This window comes from Microtus oregoni, unplaced genomic scaffold (assembly GCF_018167655.1).
Source record: "Microtus oregoni isolate MIOR12 unplaced genomic scaffold, Mior012 000008F_ref0000371, whole genome shotgun sequence".
NCBI classification, from domain to species: Eukaryota; Metazoa; Chordata; class Mammalia; order Rodentia; family Cricetidae; genus Microtus; species Microtus oregoni.
In genome coordinates, this window is record NW_024543067.1 from 11,638,467 (window position 1) to 11,644,466 (window position 6,000).

The window sequence follows — 6,000 nt, forward strand, 5'->3', positions numbered from 1 at the left end:
TTGAGGGGACCTTTAGTCCAATTATGTGGCTGCGGGTTACCCAAGGACATAGCTTGCTGTATCTGGAGCTAGGCCTGCCAGTGGGAGATGACGACATGGCAGTGGAGATGACGACAAGGCAGTGGGAGATGACGACATGGCAGTGGAGATGATGACGACATGGCAGTGGGAGATGATGACGACATGGCAGTGGAGATGACGACATGGCAGTGGAGATGATGACGACATGGCAGTGGAGATGATGACATGGCAGTGGAGATGACGACATGGCAGAGGAGATGATGACATGGCAGTGGGAGATGACGACATGGCAGTGGAGATGATGACGACATGGCAGTGGGAGATGACGACATGGCAGTGGAGATGATGATGACATGGCAGTGGAGATGGTGACATGGCAGTGGAGATGATGACATGGCAGTGGAGATGACGACATGGCAGTAGAGATGATGACATGGCAGTGGAGATGATGACATGGCAGTGGAGATGATGGCATGGCAGTGGAGATGATGACATGGAAGTGGAGATGATGATGACATGGCAGTGGAGATGACGACATGGCAGTGGAGATGACGACATGGCAGTGGAGATGATGACATGGCAGTGGAGATGATGACATGGCAGTGGAGATGATGACATGGCAGTGGAGATGATGACATGGCAGTGGAGATGATGATGACATGGCAGTGGAGATGACGACATGGCAGTGGAGATGACGACATGGTAGAGAAGATGATGACATGGCAGTGGAGATGATGACATGGCAGTGGAGATGATGACGACATGGCAGTGGAGATGATGGCATGGCAGTGGAGATGATGACATGGCAGTGGAGATGACGACATGGCAGTGGAGATGACGACATGGCAGTGGAGATGATGACGACATGGCAGTGGAGATGATGACATGGCAGTGGAGATGAGGACATGGCAGTGGAGATGACGACATGGCAGTGGAGATGATGACATGTCAGTGGAGATGATGACGGCATGGCAGTGGAGATGATGACATGGCAGTGGAGATGATGATGACATGGCAATGGAGATGATGATGACATGGCAGTGCAGATGATGACGACATGGCAGTGGAGATGATGACGACATGGCAGTGGAGAAGATGACGACATGGCAGTGGAGATGATGATGACATGGCAGTGGAGATGATGACATGGCAGTGGAGATGACGACATGGCAGTGGAGATGACGACATGGCAGTGGAGATGATGATGACATGACAGTGGAGATGATGATGACATGGCAGTGGAGATGACGACATGGGAGTGGAGATGACGACATGGCAGTGGAGATGACGACATGCCAGTGGAGATGATGACATGGCAGTGGAGATGATGACATGGCAGTGGAGATGATGACATGGCAGTGGAGATGATGATGACATGGCAGTGGAGATGATGACATGGCAGTGGAGATGACGACATGGCAGTGGAGATGATGACATGGCAGTGGAGATGTGGACATGGCAGTGGAGATGACGACATGGCAGTGGAGATGATGACATGGCAGTGGAGATGATGACATGGCAGTGGATATGATGATGACATGGCAGTGGAGATGACGACATGGCAGTGGAGATGACGACATGGAAGTGGAGATGATGAAGACATGGCAGAGGAGATGATGACATGGCAGTGGAGATGACGACATGGCAATGGAGATGACGACATGGCAGTGGAGATGATGACGACATGGCAGTGGAGATGATGACATGGCAGTGGAGATGACGACATGGCAGTGGAGATGACGATGACATGGCAGTGGAGATGACGACATGGCAGTGGAGATGATGATGACATGGCAGTGGAGATGACGACATGGCAGTGGAGATGATGATGACATGGCAGTGGAGATGATGACATGGCAGTGGAGATGATGACATGGCAGTGGAGATGATGACATGGCAGTGGAGATGATGACGGCATGGCAGTGGAGATGATGACGACATGGCAGTGGAGATGACGACATGGCAGTGGAGATGACGATATGGCAGTGGAGATGATGACATGGCAGTGGAGATGATGACATGGCAGTGGAGATGATGACATGGCAGTGGAGATGATGATGACATGGCAGTGGAGATGATGACATGGCAGTGGAGATGATGACATGGCAGTGGAGATGATGATGACATGGCAGTGGAGATGATGACGACATGGCAGAGGAGATGATGACATGGCAGTGGGAGATGACGACATGGCAGTGGAGATGACGACATGGCTGTGGAGATGACGACATGGCAGTGGAGATGACGACATGGCAGTGGAGATGACGACATGGCAGTGGAGATGACGACATGGCAGTGGAGATGACGACATGGCAGTGGAGATGACGACATGGCGGTGGAGATGAAGACATGGCAGTGGAGATGATGACATGGCAGTGGAGATGATGACGATATGGCAGTGGAGATGACGACATGGCAGTGGAGATGACGACATGGCAGTGGAGATGATGACATGGCAGTGGAGATGACGACATGGCAGTAGAGATGAAGATATGGCAGTGGAGATGACGACATGGCAGTGGAGATGATGATGACATGGCAGTGGAGCTGATGACATGGCAGTGGAGCTGATGACATGGCAGTGGAGATGATGACGACATGGCAGTGGAGAAGATGACGACATGGCAGTGGAGATGATGATGACATGGCAGTGGTGATGATGACATGGCAGTGGAGATGACGACATGGCAGTGGAGATGATGACATGGCAGTGGAGATGATGATGACATGGCAGTGGAGATGATGATGACATGGCAGTGGAGATGACGACATGGCAGTGGAGATGACGACATGGCAGTGGAGATGATGACATGGCAGTGGAGATGATGACATAGCAGTGGAGATGATGACATGGCAGTGGAGATGATGACATGGCAGTGGAGATGATGATGACATGGCAGTGGAGATGATGATGACATGGCAGTGGAGATGATGACATGGCAGTGGAGATGATGACATGGCAGTGGAGATGATGACATGGCAGTGGAGATGATGATGACATGGCAGTGGAGATGATGACGACATGGCAGAGGAGATGATGACATGGCAGTGGAGATGACGACATGGCAGTGGAGATGATGACGACATGGCAGTGGAGATGATGTCATGGCAGTAGAGATGATGACATGGCAGTGGAGATGACGACATGGCAGTGTAGATGATGACATGGCAGTGGAGATGATGATGACATGGCAGTGGAGATGATGACATGGCAGTGGAGATGATGACATGGCAGTGGAGATGATGATGACATGGCAGTGGAGATGATGACATGGCAGTGGAGATGATGATGACATGGCAGTGGAGATGATGACGACATGGCAGTGCAGATGATGACGACATGGCAGTGGAGATGATGACGACATGGCAGTGGAGATGATGACATGGCAGTGGAGATGATGACGGCATGGCAGTGGAGATGATGACGACATGGCAGTGGAGATGATGACATGGCAGTGGAGATGACGACATGGCAGTGGAGATGACGACATGGCAGTGGAGATGACGACATGGCTGTGGAGATGACGACATGGCAGTGCAGATGACGACATGGCAGTGGAGATGACGACATGGAAGTGGAGATGACGACATGGCAGTGGAGATGACGACATGGCAGTGGAGATGACGACATGGCAGTGGAGTTGACGAAATGGCAGTGGAGATGACGACATGGCAGTGGAGATGATGAGGACATGGCAGTGGAGCTGATGACATGGCAGTGGAGATGATGACATGGCAGTGGAGATGATGACGACATGGCAGTGGAGATGATGACGACATGGCAGTGGAGATGATGAGGACATGGCAGTGGAGATGACGACATGGCAGTAGAGATGAAGATATGGCAGTGGAGATGACGACATGGCAGTGGAGATGATGATGACATGGCAGTGGAGCTGATGACATGGCAGTGGAGCTGATGACATGGCAGTGGAGATGATGACGACATGGCAGTGGAGAAGATGACGACATGGCAGTGGAGATGATGATGACATGGCAGTGGTGATGATGACATGGCAGTGGAGATGACGACATGGCAGTGGAGATGATGACATGGCAGTGGAGATGATGATGACATGGCAGTGGAGATGATGATGACATGGCAGTGGAGATGACGACATGGCAGTGGAGATGACGACATGGCAGTGGAGATGATGACATGGCAGTGGAGATGATGACATAGCAGTGGAGATGATGACATGGCAGTGGAGATGATGACATGGCAGTGGAGATGATGATGACATGGCAGTGGAGATGATGATGACATGGCAGTGGAGATGATGACATGGCAGTGGAGATGATGACATGGCAGTGGAGATGATGACATGGCAGTGGAGATGATGATGACATGGCAGTGGAGATGATGACGACATGGCAGAGGAGATGATGACATGGCAGTGGAGATGACGACATGGCAGTGGAGATGATGACGACATGGCAGTGGAGATGATGTCATGGCAGTAGAGATGATGACATGGCAGTGGAGATGACGACATGGCAGTGTAGATGATGACATGGCAGTGGAGATGATGATGACATGGCAGTGGAGATGATGACATGGCAGTGGAGATGATGACATGGCAGTGGAGATGATGATGACATGGCAGTGGAGATGATGACATGGCAGTGGAGATGATGATGACATGGCAGTGGAGATGATGACGACATGGCAGTGCAGATGATGACGACATGGCAGTGGAGATGATGACGACATGGCAGTGGAGATGATGACATGGCAGTGGAGATGATGACGGCATGGCAGTGGAGATGATGACGACATGGCAGTGGAGATGATGACATGGCAGTGGAGATGACGACATGGCAGTGGAGATGACGACATGGCAGTGGAGATGACGACATGGCTGTGGAGATGACGACATGGCAGTGCAGATGACGACATGGCAGTGGAGATGACGACATGGAAGTGGAGATGACGACATGGCAGTGGAGATGACGACATGGCAGTGGAGATGACGACATGGCAGTGGAGTTGACGAAATGGCAGTGGAGATGACGACATGGCAGTGGAGATGATGATGACATGGCAGTGGAGCTGATGACATGGCAGTGGAGATGATGACATGGCAGTGGAGATGATGACGACATGGCAGTGGAGATGATGACGACATGGCAGTGGAGATGATGAGGACATGGCAGTGGAGATGATGATGACATGGCAGTGGAGATGATGACATGGCAGTGGAGATGATGACATGGCAGTGGAGATGATGATGACATGGCAGTGGAGATGATGATGACATGGCAGTGGAGATGATGACATGGCAGTGGAGATGATGACATGGCAGTGGAGATGATGATGACATGGCAGTGGAGATGATGACGACATGGAAGAGGAGATGATGACATGGCAGTGGGAGATGACGACATGGCAGTGGAGATGATGACGACATGGCAGTGGAGATGATGTCATGGCAGTGGAGATCATGACATGGCAGTGGAGATGACGATATGGCAGTAGAGATGATGACATGGCAGTGGAGATGATGATGACATGGCAGTGGAGATGATGATGACATGGCAGTGGAGATGATGACATGGCAGTGGAGATGATGACGGCATGGCAGTGGAGATGATGACATGGCAGTGGAGATGATGATGACATGGCAGTGGAGATGATGATGACATGGCAGTGCAGATGATGACGACATGGCAGTGGAGATGATGACGACATAGCAGTGGAGATGACGACATGGCAGTGGAGATGATGACATGGCAGTGGAGATGATGACGGCATGGCAGTGGAGATGATGACGACATGGCAGTGGAGATGATGACATGGCACTGGAGATGATGACATGGCAGTGGAGTTGATGACGACATGGCAGTGGAGATGACGACATGGCAGTGGAGATGAGGACATGGCAGTGGAGATGATGACATGGCAGTGGAGATGATGACATGGCAGTGGAGATGAGGACATGGCAGTGGAGATGATGATGACATGGCAGTGGAGCTGAT